Source organism: Crocodylus porosus, unplaced genomic scaffold, assembly GCF_001723895.1.
Source record: "Crocodylus porosus isolate Cpor-Errol unplaced genomic scaffold, CroPor_comp1, whole genome shotgun sequence".
Taxonomy (NCBI): domain Eukaryota; kingdom Metazoa; phylum Chordata; order Crocodylia; family Crocodylidae; genus Crocodylus; species Crocodylus porosus.
In genome coordinates, this window is record NW_017728942.1 from 1,884,162 (window position 1) to 1,900,376 (window position 16,215).

The window sequence follows — 16,215 nt, forward strand, 5'->3', positions numbered from 1 at the left end:
GGCATTAGAGACACAGAGAAACTGCAAATTGAGTATTTCAATACCCTCAGCCACCCCTAATTTTAAGTGTTTTTTTTTTCTAAACTGAAATAAAAGAAAGGAGGAAGAGCCCTTATGGAGTATTCAGAACAATCAAACACCAGGGGACTGGATGGCTCAGGGAATTGTTAATGGGATACAGAGTATTTCAAGGTCAGTGGTTCAACATCAGCCCAGGTTAGTAGTAATTGAAAGTCATTATCACTTGATGGCTGTTCAGTAGTTTAAGTGAAATGGGGTGGTGGTCCTAATGCAGTTCCTACAGAACACATGTCCGTATCACACACACAAAATTAGTTTCCTTTGCTGTCAGCTTGAGATGTTTTACCAGTGCTCAACTTAAAGATTTTTTAAAAATCTAAAACATCCTCGAATCACAAAAGAAAACAAAATGCTACAAAAACTGCACTCTGCACTGTCTCCCAATCAATTTTAGGGTAGAATTCAAAATATTGCTTTTAACCTATCAAATCTTAAATGGCTTCATACTTGGTTATGTGAAAGATCTCCACATCGTGGCACTACCGTGTTCCTCAGAGGCAATTTAACTAGATCCACCTCTTTATAAATATGGTTGGGTATTCTTTATGCATATGCTGTGTTTCAGGAATTAGACCTCATCTTTGGTCCATCAAATCACAGATTCGATAACCGAGCACGTTATCACATTTTCTTGTGGACAAAGGATAAAGGTGAAATATTTTAAGGAACAGGTGCTTTGCATTATGGATTACTCTCTGGCATAGGTGATTCATAAGTGCTGCTAGTGGGGGGGGGGGCACAACTCTGTTGCCACCACCACCCCTGCTGCTGCCAGGAATTGGGTCCAGCTTAGCTGCAGCCCCACAACCTGTTGTTGACACCCCACCTCTGCTTCCGGGTCCTGGCTCCAGCCAGGTTGGAGCCCCATGCCCTGTGCCCTGCTGTAGGTGCAGAAGTCTGGGGGGGCCCCCATACCTCGCCAACACACCACCAATGCTCTCTGGGCTGGTGGTAATGCAATAAAAACTGTATAATTAACATATCACCTGCTTCTGCTGCTTTTTAAAATCTGCCTCTGGGCATATAAGGCAAAATGGTAAGAACATGACAAACTTTGAATTAAGGGCCTTATTGCACAGTAATTTTGTATGGCTCCTGGAGCTCTTAACATCTGGATTGTCTGCACGTTAACACCCCAAACTAGTTTTAGGCACTTGTTATATGGTTCAAAGTTATGTCACTGCTGGGCAGATTTATCTCTGATCTGTGTTACCTAGCTTGTGTTACACTAAGGTGTAATCACTCTAGGTTACTCCTTAGTGTAAATATGAGACCTGCTTTACTTCCCTTGATGGCCTGGATTGTGTCTGCTGTCCCCCCAATCCCAGCACTCCAGTTCCCTGCTCACTGGCCCCCTTCCATACTTGTGGCTGCCCATGTTGTCTGTCCCAGGGAGCAGGCAGGGAAATGTTAACCTGCCTGCCTAGCTGCCACCACTTTTTCTGCTCTCTTGGTTGGTTCAGCTTGGAGGAGAGCAGCAGCCTGGCAGTGGTGCCAGGCAGGCAGATTAACCCTTCCCTGCCTGCTCCCCTGGAACAGACACCATAAGTAAGCAGGGTGTGGGGAGCCCTGGGGGTGGCAGGGGCAGGGTACAACCCCAGAAGACAGGGGGAAAGCTCCAGGGACAAGAGGTAGGGGGAACCAGGGAAGACCTAGGGGCGGGGGAAAAGCCCAGAATGGGAGGGTAAGGGATTCTTACCTTTCTGTCCTTCAGGCCCCTGCTGGCTTAAACACGTGACTGCTCTAAACCCCAGCTATCAATAACACCCATCCAGATTTGTGTGGCTCATAGTGTAGCATGTAACAAGGCCCTAATTCAGCTCCATCAAATCAAGAAGCTTTTCACAAAGTCCTCCAAGTTCAATACCATTTAATACCTTAACTTGGATTGGTCTGTAGAAGCAGTGGATGAGAAAAAAGCACCATTTTGGTGACAAAGTCCAGAATAAACCAAATATTATATAGTGTTCATTTTGTAAGTTAGTCATGAGTTTATAAGTTAGAATCATGTAGCAATTACAATGGATAATTTTACTACTCATTTCAAGTTGTTGTTTTCCAACACTTGCAAAGATTTAAGCATGAAACAGGAAATACAAAAATGGCAGAATTTTCTTTTGCATTTGCCATGTCTGCATGCAAACTGCACAATTTCAGTACATTTTGGTCAATGTGCTTGAAATGTAGGTAACTGTTGTGCACATACAATTATGCAGTTAAGAATTATCATCACTCTCCAAGCAGGATCATATTCAATCTTCTCACTACGCAGCTTTGGGTATATGTGTAATAAGTGATTGGATTTCACTGGAGTGACATAATTCCATATCGGAGCACAACATTTCAAACATAAAGACTATTTTTGTAATGGAGAGCTCATTGCTAGGCAACTTTTTTTTAACCTACTAGAAAAAATGAAGATAGAATAACTCTGTACTGTACATGCCACATTTGAAATATGTCACAAATACAGAGTTATAAATAAATAAAAAACACGAGGCACCCTTTCAGTATGTCTGGCTGTATCACCTGCCAAAAAAGGAAAACATTTAAGCAAAAGCAGAGCATGCAATACCAATCTGGCATTACATCTCATCTGCAACGGCTTTTGGAGAGAAAACATACCGTTTTCCATGAGAAATAAAGCCAACCGTATTAATAGGGATACAAACATAGGACCCAACTGTATATAAGCCTATCTTCGTTATGCTGTGGACAGTCAGGTAGAATCCTGGAGTAGCCAAGGAACGGAGAATCATGCCACCTACAGCCAGTAGGTTGCTACAACCATTCATTTAAGCCAAATATGGACTAAATAAATACTATATTGTATAGTCTGGTACTTGGGTCAGTCAGGGAAACTTGGGTGCGTACACATGCCCAAGTTTCACTAGCACCATGGCAGATGGGTGGTAGAGCATCATTAGATTACAGGACAGGGGAAGTCCAAACCAAGAAAAAAAATGAAGCAATCTCTATTCCTTTCTCCTTACAGTGAGCTGTACCTTTCCTGTTATCTGAATCATTTCAATGTCTCTCTCTGATTCTGGCCCCAAATAGATTCAGAATATGGGAAAGGTGCAGCTCACTATAAAGGGCAAAGGTATAGAGATTGCTTCATTTTTATTTTCTTGGCTTGGAAGGACCTTAGTTAAGTCCCAGTGTAACACCAGTGAACACAGTGCATAAGTTTTGTGCAAGGACCTGCTTGTTTGAATTCACATCTGCACAGAACCCAAGCTTTAAATCTTTTAAGACAATGCAAAAAACCTCAAGTATTATCTGGACAAACTTGAGGCACTCTTCCATTGGACTAAATGAAACCGCTAATGGACTTAACATTGTGGGAATGGAATCAGACCTAATTCTTCAACCTTTTACTACTACTACTAGTCCTTTCTCAACAGGGCAGACCTATGAAAACCTGCAAGACCAATCACACAAGCAAGTGCTTGCAGGATGAGGTCCATAAACACTGCAGTTTCAATATAGAATCCCACATCCTCTAGGCATTTTTATCAAAACACATTTCTACTATTTATGTGTTTGTAAATGCAGCACATGCTTTTATAACCTATGCTTAGAGTCAAGTAGCTGATGCAACTGTTTTTTTCTCCCGACTCCAGCTTCTTTGAAATATTATTTCACTCCTAATTTTCAGCCTTCTCTCTCCATCTCTCTCTCTCTCTCTCTATTTTCTTCGGTGACCACAAGTATAGTTTCAGTAAATAAAGCCAGTGCTTGATAATGTGGAACGGCCAAGAGCTTAACTCTGCCCTTGGAGATCGCTTACATCAAACCAGCGATCAAAAAGTGGTGCAGATAAAATTTGTCATCAGGGATTTCCTACAAAAGAATTACAGTGGAGAAATGGCCTGATCGATACTATGGATTTTCACTGCAGGGGCTGATAGTCCAATTGCTGTGAAACACTCACACAGATAAAAGGGCATGGCTGCCACTTTGTTACAGACTGCTGACTCAGCGCAAAGCCTGTCAGGTATTTATAGGCCAAAGTGATACAGAATTATCACCTTGCAGTGCCCAGCTCTTGTTAGTTCCAAGATTGCCTCCCTTTATGGGATTGCTAAATGCAGGTGAATGGAAAAATGATGGCTAACAGCTGTCAAAATGCAACAGAATGAAGTACTTAAATCTTTTTTTATCCATTAAAAGGGTAACAACCAAACATATATCATAGTGCAGACATTGTAATGATATTTGGGGCCAGTAAACTAGGGGTTATAAACAACGTACATCTGATCAAAATGGCAGAGAAAATATAAAGAAGGGAAAATAATAAAAAAGCAATAATAAAAATTGTGCCACAAAGCCGGTTAATTCACAGCGTGTGGCATGGCATTTACATAACATTTCTCCTACGTGGATCTCGAAGCATTTCATCAACATTGTTAAAACTCGCCTCACAATTCCACCTATGCAGAGGTAAATGCTATTATACCCAAAATTCAGACAGGTAAGCTGCTTTTTGGAGAGGTCACACCAGAGGAGTGGCGGTGCTAGAAACAGGAGCTAAAAGTTCAGGCTTTTAGCTCGGTATTCTAACCCATTAGCCCCCACTCCCTCTTAGATAAAACACCGATAGATATCTAACATTAACAGACAAACATTAAAGGCTCATTGACTTCAATGGCAGTTTCACACAAACTGAGTGCTTGTAGGATCAGCCTAGAATATAGGCAAAAGAAATGTCTATTTAAGCACTCAAGAGAATTCTTGTTCTTACCTTTTATCCCAGAAGGGAACATGAAATAGCGTTGTACAGTTATGCAGTCTACTTTTGCCTGCTCAAAACCATGACTTAAGCCAGTTACTAGTCTTAGAGTATATCTCAAAGATGTTACCAGAATGCAGTGCTGTCTTTCACTGCTTAATGGTAAATGTGGACAGCCACATTTTCTTTTTGGGAATGTGTGCAATGAGACACCAGCTTTGTCTGCATTAGGGTAGCATTTGGAAGGTCACACAAGGAGCTTTAGAGTTTGATTATCAAACATCCTGTCCCTGTGCTTATACTGAGAAGATCCATACAGAGATTTCCTCATCCTTACCTCCTCCATGTGTTTTCTATCCAGGAAGGCACAATGGGGTCCTTTAGGTGGGCTGTATAGTTTGGGAGGAAAGCCTTCTTCACAAAAGCTTTTCCTTATACACCCCACTACTGAGTATGGAGAGAACAAAATCTGGCCTTAGGAGCTTAGTCATAGAGAAGGACGTCATTAAGCTTGGTATTGTAGAAACCCAGAGCTTCAAAGGTGCTCCAGGTTCCAAAGAACGTTAAATCGGAATAAACGATTTACGCTGAAACCTTATTGCAAAATTGTCTTGACACCTTACCAGGTTTACCTGCCCTCATGTTCATCATCTTGAAAAAAAAATAGCATTTTTATTTATCAAGACAATTACTTGCTTTTGGCCTGTGCCTAAATAGTAACTTTTAAAGCTTTACTGATGCTTTTATTCTGTTGGGACAGTGCTATTCATACAGCACATTGGTTCATGCTACTGAACCCCTTTTCTGTGGGTACATTTAGATTAATTCATTCAGTGAGTGGCCTACTAGCCATGTAGATGCACTTACACCCATATATAGCTGTAACCTTCTCCTCTCTCCACAAATGTACACCTAGATGAACACCTTGCTGGGGTCGTTTGACCCCAGTACTCTTTCCTGCCATGGCAGGGGGTCAGACTAGATAATCTACTCAGGTCCCTTCCGACCCTGCTAACTATGAAACTACGAATGTTGGTGAAGCCCAAATCCATGCCCATATTATGATACTGTAATGTGGGCTACACTTATCTCTATATAAGCTTGGTTCACTACAGTAAGCTTTCAGTGGGACTATCTGCAGGAGGATGGCAACATTAAACCAGAGACAAGTAATTTTTGCAAGATAGATTTAGAAACACACCTGCCATAACAGATATCAAGGAAAATAACATGAAGAAAAAAAATTAAACAACGCAAGAAAAGCTCCTAGTGGCTGGGAGATGTGAAGAATAAAATCCAAAATCCTTTATGGACAGTGCTTTGCAGATCTCAGCTCCAGAGCCATACTAGGAGTTTTAGAAGAATCACAGATCAATTAGACACATCAATTTCATTTGGATTGGGCCCTTATTTACCCACTCTGTACATTTTCCAAAATGAAATAAAAAGCGTGAATACGTGAAAAGTGTACGCCTATATAACAATTAAGGCTAGAATTTCCAAGAGCTAAAAGAGCGTGTCAGTCATATGTCCATGGAATTCAATGGGATGCATGTGCCTAATTCCAGTAGACTCCTTTGAAAATCCAAGCTTGAACGCATAAGGATCAAAACCAGACAAAGATGAAGAACTACAAAATTTCAAAACAGTGCCAAGAAGCTGGACCTCTGGGAAAGGGTTTATGGAAATCTAGCCATAGTGACTAAATACAAAGGCAGAAGCTTCAGTCAGGAAATGCACAGAGTTCAACTTACAGTGCAAAATCCAGTGGAAAGAATTAATTGAAATAAGATTCTGCCGGCTGGAAGACGTGTTAAATGCATCTCAGCCAAAATCTTTCCTGAGCTGGGCTTGTCAGGGTTCCGGAAAAGGACCCACACCTTCCTGTGTGCTCCACTGGGAAATTATCTTTGTACTTGTTTGAACTGCCTAGTGCTGGTAGAATCATAGCTGCTATCATCACAGCATTGTTGGATGGAAGTTTACTGTCACTAGCAATAAGCAGTAGATAAAAGGAGGGGGGGGGATAAGAAAACAAAAGGGAAAAATAGAATCTAAAAAAATTCACCAGAGGTAAAAAAAAAAAAAAAAAAAAGGGATATACATAAACTAGTTGTTTTTGTCTCTCTAGTTGCTATGATGTGCACAAAGGAAATAGACTGAATAAAATCACATCTCAGGAACACCAACATAAATTCCCCCTTGCTTTGACAAGTACGTAATTTTGTGCAGTGATGCTCTTCACGTCTGGAGAGTTATGAGGCAATTTCATTCCCATCTGACAAATTTACAAAGAAACATTAGAGAGGAGGGATTAGAAAAGCGAGAAATCTTTATAGACTTTTTCCTCAGGCTGTATTTTCCTTCCATCTTTTGGCTCTTCCTTGAGGAATATGTATGAGTGACTCATTCTGTACGAACGCCATAACTGAAACACTTAGTAGATAAGCATAACGTGAAATGTGCTTTAAATCAACTAATTGTATTTACATTATCTGGGAGGGAAGATCCCGATTGGCTAAAGTTTGGCAAAAAATCCCTATTGTGCATTTTCAAGATAACAATATAAAACAGGGCAAAAATTTAAAAAATTGAATGCTAAAGTGCTAACTATGTAGCTTTTTCAGAAAAAAAGAAAGAGCTCCTGATAATATTTTGTACTGACGTAATCATTCCCAACTTAAAATCACTGTATAGGTATTAATTTATTTACTCTCATAAGTGTCCTGTGGTTTTCCCATTTCACACACTGGGAAACTGAGGTCAATTAAATGACATCCTTATCTCTGCTTGAGATGCCTCGGTAGATGCATGCCAGTATTTGATTAGCTCTGCCAGGTATGGCGTCGCATTGGCGTCGTTGTCCATTACGACACCCAGGTCTTGTTCAGTTGTGGTGCTGGCAAGCATAGCACTGCCGAGCCTGAAATGCGTTGTGGGTTATTTCTTCCCAGGTGGAGCACCCTACATTTCTCTGCTTGGTGGGGCCACACCTGGAGTGCTGCATCTAGTTCTGGGCACCACACTTCGGGAAGGCTATGGAGACACTCGGGGGAGTCCAAAGGAGGGCCATGCACATGATCAGAGGCCTAGAGACCAGGTCATATGCGGAGAAGCTGAGGAACTTGGGACTGTTTGGCCTGGAATGGAGAGGACTCGGGAGGGACATGGTGGCAGCCTATAAATATATCAGGGGGAGCATCTATTTACCAAGGTCCACCAGCAGAGGACAAGAAATAATGGGCACAAACTGATTGAAGATTGCTTCAGACTTCAAATCAATCAATCTTGGCATAAAGATGAAATAAGATAAGGAAAAACGTCTTTACAAGTTGAGTGCCAAGCGCTTGGAACAGATTCCCCCCAGAGGAGGTACAGTCACCCACCCTGGCGATCTTCAAAAAGCGTCTCGACACCCATCTTCCTGGGGTCCTTTGATCCCAGCAGTCTTTCCTGCCCAAGTGCAGGGGGGCTGGACCCAACAATATGTAAGGCTCCTTCGGCCCCTAACAACTATGAAACTATTAAACTTGCTCATGGGGCCTAAGGGAATGAATGGCAGATCGGGGATTCATTCATTCTGGGTCCGTCACACTAATATAATTCTGGTATCAAAGAAATTATGGGTTATATGTGATACGGTTTCATAGTTTCATAGTAGCTAGGGTCAGGAAGGACCTGAAAAGATTATCTAGCCTGACCCCCTGCCACAGGCAGGAATGAATGGTGGAACAGTGGAACCCATAATGAACACATTTCCTCCATGGACCTCACCGAGGGACACTAATGGACTTGGCCAAGATCTCATGGGATATCAGTGGCAGAGCAGGGAATTATACCTAGGTTCTCCACTTTCCTAACTAGCAGCAACATCTTTTTTTGTCCAGATCTGGGATTACAGGCCACAATTCCAGTCTGTATACTGAAACCTACATCATACAGTCCTCTTTTTAATAAACAGATCCATTTCCTTTCTTGCCTACTGACAATGTAGTGGTCTGCAATAGATGGTTCTAGAAATAACAATGACTAAAATTGCTCCAAAGGATTGTCTTTCTCCTGAATCTAGATTTCACATGCAAGATGAAGGTGAGTGTTTCTAGTTGTTAGCTCTATTGCTGAACATGTTTAAGTGGAACTAATTTATAGCTATTATGGAATACTGAAATTTAACTTACTATTAATAACCACAATCACTTTTTTTCCCCAACTGCAAAATTGTACTGACAGTCATTGAGCCTAATTCACTTGTAGTGAAGCTTCAAGGGGCTTTCACTGGGGATAAGCCAGACCCAGTCTGTCAATATCCTTTGTATGCATGAAGTTTTTCTTGGGTCTTCTTTCTATTTAAGGTCATGGCTGGATGGTGGGGGTTTCCCACTCCTTCCATTAATGAAAACTATATGATGGTGCTCGGAAGTTCCAAAAAACATATTCCTTTCTTGGCATAAAGATGAAATATAATAAAATGCAGATGCTTTCTGATACAGAACACAGATGAAAATGTTTTATAACCACAACTTACGGAGTAGAAACAAAGCACAGGGGACAAGGTTTCCAAAGCCCTGGTTGAAAGCCCCAAAGCAATCACTGCAATATCTGCAATATGACAAAAGAAAGTCGGGGGAGGGGTATTTATTATCTTTTTCATAGGACCCAGGTGGACCTATTGGCAACCATGTTTATGACTCAGTATCCATTTTAAAATACTGAAATATAATAAATGGGAACTCCGATGTGTAACCAATCTAGACTTTAACATCTTGCAAGTTTTATTGTCTCTGCATTTGCAATCACTTTTCCATGGACGATACAGTTTCTTAATAACTTTGACAACGTTGCTTCGCCATTTTTATTAAGTTTGCTTGAAGTATCCCTAACCCCTGGTTTGCATTTTCAAAACCTATTTAGGTTGGATGGAAATGTCTGTTACAAGATGTTTTGTTTCAAAGTTACATAACGAAAGCTAAATTGGATTTTAAAGTTATCTGTGCTTCTTCAATTAACCGGATATAATAATCAATGTTATTATTATCTATCTAAATAACAGCAAAAATAGATAATTTCTGCTATGTACATGTTAAGGCAAAATATCAAGAGACTATGATTAATATTTGTATCTAGTGCTTCTGATTCTCTTCTCAGTTCAGTAATCGATAAAGTAAATGTAAAATTGTTGAAACTAATAAGAGAATCAGACCCATTATGTTTGAAGTTAGTTAAATCATTCCCCTAAATAGATATGGAATTCCTTGAATTGTGGATATCTGGATGGCAGACTTGGTAAAGAAAGCTTTGTATATGAAGGCTTGTCTAACTTTATCCTAACTATGCAGTCGATCTAAAAGATATCAATCACAAAAATACTTGCCTCTTATATAATTCCTGGACCTTCATGGCTACAACTTCATTTTAACATTACCCAGACAGCATAGAATCACTCTGTCCTTTTAACTTTTTTAGCACAAAAAGGTAGATGTTCCTTTTTCTTGAGGCGCTTTGGAAACTTACAGAATGCAGGCAGTTAGGAAAGCCTTTTTCAGTCCTTACTTTAGTGGGAGACTTCTGTGAATATTAGCTAAACAACTCAAGAACGACCCAAAAAGTAGTACAGACTTCAAAGTGTTTGGAACAAAGATGAGGCCAAGCCGGGAAGTCCGGAACCTTCTCTGGTTTCAGCCTTTCCTAATGTTCACAATGTCTGGATAAAGACTTTCAGTTCAAGCTCCTTAAAAGTGTGAGAATTCACAAGGCTTAGATCTAGATCTGTCCTTCATAGTCAATCGACTGTGCAGTAGCATCACACAAATACTGTTCAACTATGCTACTGTGCAGTAGCACCAATTACGGCACATTTAGTACCTGTCATTGCAGGTACTAATCTTAATGCACCATAATTATAGTGAACTAATGAATGTGTAGATGGGCATTTCTATACAAGTTTGCGCTGCAGTGCTGGGGACTTTTAAAAGTCTTTTACATTTGTATAAATCAGGGGCGGGCAATTATTTTGGGCAGAGGGCTGCTTACTGAGTTTTGGCAGGCCATTGAGGGCCACATGACAGGCAGCCCAGGCAGATGAATATTAATTTTCTAAATTTTTTAAGGGCTTTATGGGCTGGGTAGAATGGCCTGGTAGGCCACAACCAGCCCCCAGGTCACATTTTGCCTACCCCTGGTATAAATGGTGAAATGAGTGTCAGCGCTAAGAAAATGGCAATGGCACACTTTTGAACTAAAACACAACAAAGGTGTTTTAGTTCAAAAGCACGATGCTGCCATTTTTGCAGTGCTGATACGTATTTTGCTGTTTATACAAATGTATGCAATGCAGCGCTGGGCATGTCAGCTCATGTGCAACACACTGGAGATCTAGCGCATCAGAGCAGACAAATGTATTTGTATAAATGCCCAACGTGCCCACCGACTTCAAGGATCAGGCATTATCTCTGGTTGTCCCAAACTATTCAGGAAGGGTCCCAAGAGTATAGACGCTTATCTGAACCTTGTTTCTTTGAAGTTAAGCTTGAACTCATAGGAGAATAGGCTTTCTTACTAGAAGTCTAATGCTTTCTAGCAAGAAGAGCACTCTAAAAACAATACTTCACGGTACATTGAACTTCTAGCACATTTCAACTTCTAGCCCATTCCATGATTCAGAAACACAAAGAAATACAAGATTGAAGTTCATGTAAGTTTTTGAACCCCAAAAAAGACCTGTCCAAATGAAAGTCTGAGTTATTTCTTATCTTATCCAAGCTGATATACTCATTCCTAATATCTTGGACAAATTGTTGCACCGTTGGCTTACTCTTTTGAGTATTGACCTATAGAGTTTGACCTATACTACTGAGAATCTTTCCCAAAAGTCTGAGGGTGTTGACAGACATGCAGGTCACTGTTCTAACTCACAGAGCTTCACATAAAGTTAGTTAGAATGACCCCCTGGATGCAACAGACATTTGTCTGTTGGGTTGGGAGGAGAGGGTGGGGAATCAAGCTCCACTTTGGAAGTGATCCAGTGGAGGAGCCTACCTGCAGTCTGGAGGCAGACTGGGAAGGGGGCTACAAGGTGAGAGGAGGCTCCAACCCACGCGCCCCCTCCTCCAGCTCAGGTCAGGCAAAGCCCCATCCACAGTTCTCTCTCCCTCCCTTCCTGCTTACAGCTTTGAAGGTGGGGCTGGGCTGCAACATCCCAGTCCCAATCATGCTGATAAACTGACCCTAGGGAATAGAAGGTCCCTAAGGCACTCCATTTTGTAGTGCCTTCATCTGATCCCTTGCTAGATGAGGGTTAATTTATCATGCAACCAGCCACTTTTAAAGTGCTCTACAGCTGTGCATGTGTATCACAGCATGGCTATAGGGCGTTTTCAGGGGGCCATTTGCGTGACAACCATCAATGTCATCGCCTGCAATTGATCCAATTGGAGTTTAGGGCACCCAGAGATCTGTTAAAAGTTCCTAAGCATTTTGTAGGATGGTAGTACATGTTCTTGACTTATTTTCAACACCTTTACATTTTAGGGACTGATTCTAACTTCCCCTCTGATCCCTGTGTGCATCACTGAAAGCATATTAGGCCTTAAATGAACTGCAAGATATTAGGGGGGAATTCTCTGAGTTCGAGGGGAGTGTCAAGCATGGAATAAGGATAACCATACCATTTAGTCTTAAAGGTATGTTGGGTTGCTGGGTAGTCCATAGGGAGGCTGGTATAAGGTAGAGCAGCTCCAGGAGTTCAGTGCATCAATCTGAGATCGAAACCCTGCAAAGATAGTATAAAGCCACCTGCTTGTCTTTTCCCATGGGCTGTCTCTGAGAGAGAGACAGCATATAACCTACTTCTTATTTTTACTATCTTAAACAGACCTATAAAATACAATTCAGTCCTTCACACTGGAAGCTCATCACTTAGTTCTATAGAATAAATCCTAAATCAAGAAGATGGTCTTTGAGATTTCACACCATATTTTATGTAAAAAACACACCTCAAAACCTTCAACAAAACCTTGTGAGAAAACAATTTCATCCCTTGAAATACTTCAGGATTTGATTTTAAAAAAGTATAAAATAATTCAGGTGATTGTACTTAATATACATATTCAGTTCCTGTGACTGTGTGGGCTAACTGGATTGGTATGGCTAAGTATAGACAATCAAAAAGCCCGAGGCTGAATTGATTCCATTTTTTGCAGATTAGCGTAAGCTGTGTAGGTTGAACTGATAAGCAAGTGAACACATTTACTTTTGATTCCAGAAATGCAGTCACAAGCCTGCAGTGGCCCAGGCCAGTAGCTAGGGGTTGCTAAAACACACCTCTTTGCTTGGCTGGAGCAGACAGCTTGGGCCAAGTCTAGCCCACCAACCCTGCAAGGTGGGGGATTGCAGGGGAGGTGCAAAGCATCCTGGGAAATGGGGGGACTGTGAGTTAATGTGAATCTGGAGGGGATCTGGGAGAGAAGTTCCATAAACTGATTTAACCTAAATCAGTTGAGTCTGATACTACACTTATCCAGGTTTATCTGAAATTATTTTTAGCCATTTTGAAAGCTGTTTATATGCACTGAACTTCTATTCTGTTACAGATTTGAACTGGCTTCTGATCACTTATACTGGTTTATATGTGTTTTCTGTCTCTAGCCTATGTGTGTGCAGGCAAAGTATCGAGTTAGCCGTTTAGGGCATCTTTACACATGCTCCAGGGTGGAGAGAGCAGCTTTCATTAGAGTGACTGTTGGGACCCACTCTAATGAAAATGCCTGCAGTGTCTTGTGAATTCAGTGTCCCATGTTTCAAAACGGCAGCAGGGGTGCTTTAACTAAAGCTCATTTAATTAGCTTTAGTTAAAGTGCCCCTGCTGCCTTTTTGAAATGTGGGGATGCTGAATACACATGACGCTGAGGTTGCTGGAGCATTCTAATTAAAACACTTCAGTATACTTGATTAATTGACCATGTAGGTTAATGGAGTCTACTCTGACACATTTTCCTTAGAACACATCAGATCAGGCATGTGTATAGGTGCCTTCTAATGCACACTTATTTTTGTGTCCAAATATACAGGCACACATTTTGAAAACCTGGCCTGCAACTGGCTGCCTCTGGGGAAATGCGTTAAACAGAACATGGTGTGGAGGGAGCTCTATTTAAACACTCTTGAAAAACCTAAGCAAAAGAATTTATTTAGCATCTCTACCCACCTCTCCCCTGCCCCTCCTTTTTTTTTTTTTCCATGTGTGAGGTTAGGTGGAAAAGGTAGTGGGAATCAAAAATAATATTTGAGCTATTTTGATCGTGATAATCCCAATTGTTTTGAAAGTAAATTATTTTGAAAGTCTCTCTAGCATATACTTATAAATTCATAGGAATACCATTAAAACGCTGCATTAATTAACATCCACTTTTATAAAGTGCTGCTAATATTATGTAAACAAGCAAGAGTTTAAAAGCTTATTTTTAACTTCTGTCTGCATATACAGTGTGATCATAGTGAGTTACAAAAATACTCAGCTAGCACTGGGAAATGAATTTTCACAGTTTGTTTCTGGTTGAAGACACACCAAAGTACCTGTCTTTAATTTGAGTAGCTGTGAACAAAAGGTACTTGCCAGCCTGCTTAGCATCGTATTTGTATGCTCATGTCAGTTCAACCATGGGTGGAATACTGATGTGTCAATATTTGTTAGCCAAAATGATAATAAGTAACTGACTTGAAATAACTTAAAACAATAAGAACAATTGTGCAGCATTGTATCATGTTAATCTGACCATGGCATATTGCATCCCTTCAAAAATAAAGCCAACTGGATGGCATGCTAAGTAATTTAGATTTGACACAACAGAACTGTTGCATGATTCTAGAACCTGAAAATGTCATTTTGAAGGATATTTTTTAGCGTGATACTGAGCTACGTCAGTTCTCATACATAGAAGCCTGCGTTGAAGAGTCTCAGTCCCTTGTGGGATGAAAAGCTTGGTTCTTATTCTAGCAGTCCAACAGATCCAAACCCTGGTAATTTAAGGGAATCTTCTGTCTGGAACTGAAGGGGCAGCTAGTTCTATTTCCGCACCTGAAGTGCAGGGCTGTAAGTGGAACAATCTAATTTAAACAGAGAATGGGGGAGGGATTGGGATTTGAATGATTAAGCTGTAGTTATTTTTACCACTGCAATGGGTGATGCGTTGCCTTGATTTTAACTAGGAGTTCCCACAAAACTGCATTGTCTCAGACTGGGGAAAGATTCAAGGTGAATGCGCGTGTACAGCAACAATGACAGACTAGAGTATCTACTTCTTTTTTCCCAAGACCACAATGAAAGAAAGAGGCACAAGTTATAACTGCTGGACAAATGTACATGCTAAGGCATCCCAGTCTGCTCTGCATTATTTCTGGCCAGTTAGGTGATCCTAAGGGAGTGGAGGCTTCCTATAACTTTCTAGCTTACGAACTCCTCAGCAATGCAGGATCTAATAGTTGCAGTGCTGGCAAAACCAGATCCCAGGTCTCCCTCTGATTGCTGCTGCTTCTGGGGGAGCATTTTAAAAGTATTTTAAGCAAAAGGTTAAGTATAGGAAGTGCCTGTGGTGTATATACTAGCGTACCATTGCCGGAACATGGGCCATGGGGAAAATTACCATCAGGAACGCTTAATTGCTGCCAGCCTCATGGTCTATACACCAGATTCTGGACTGTGCTGAAGCTAGTTTGGCTAGGTAGACCCCCCACTCTTGCCCTGACTGAATGCTGGAAAAAAATCCAGACCATTATTTCACGATGCCATGTTCCTAAAAAGATATACTGACAACATAGCTTGCAGACTAACATGATTCATTTTAAAGGAAGAGGAGGCAGAAGAGGGCTGAAAAGCCTTGAATGAGGCACTGGGTGGCTCATTCTCGACAATAACTGATATGCAGCTGAATCCAATTCAATGTCAAAGTGGTTTCCCTTCAGGAGTATGTGTGTATATGAGCTTCACCAATTCAGTCCTTGCCAGAAGCTTTTGAAACATCCTGGAAAACTGGGGAAGTCTGATCTCGTACAGCTTAGGTATATTCCTACAAAATAGTTTAGATACCCTTAAATTTTGGGTGAAATTTCGCTCTGGACCTGAACTTTGTGGCTTAGGCCTGTCTGTAGGAAAAAATTCAGACAGGAACCTAAGGCCTTGCCTAAAATATATTTCTTTTCCCTAAATTTTGCACTGTTGTTTCATTGGTGGAAGCAATGGACAGAGAGAGATGGAGACAGAACAAATGAGTATGGAAAAAGCAGCCCAGGTCATGGAAATTTAACTGCTATAAATTCTGGTGCAGTTGGGTCTTAGCTGGTATCACTGGACACATCCACCTGAGATGCTAAAAGTGGAGTAGACTAAACTAGACTAGATTTTATGT

At 41.0% G+C, this 16,215-nt stretch overlaps 1 long non-coding RNA gene across 1 annotated transcript; it reads right to left on the reverse strand.

Moving 5' to 3' along the window:
- Positions 1 to 1,165: 1,165 nt before the first annotated feature.
- LOC109318723 lies at positions 1,166 to 14,307 on the reverse strand. The gene is made up of 3 exons (XR_002103304.1): positions 14,296 to 14,307; positions 10,481 to 10,483; positions 1,166 to 1,325 (listed from the first exon to the last, which is right to left on the reverse strand). It is a non-coding gene; the product is annotated as an uncharacterized LOC109318723 (long non-coding RNA).
- Positions 14,308 to 16,215: the final 1,908 nt, after the last annotated feature.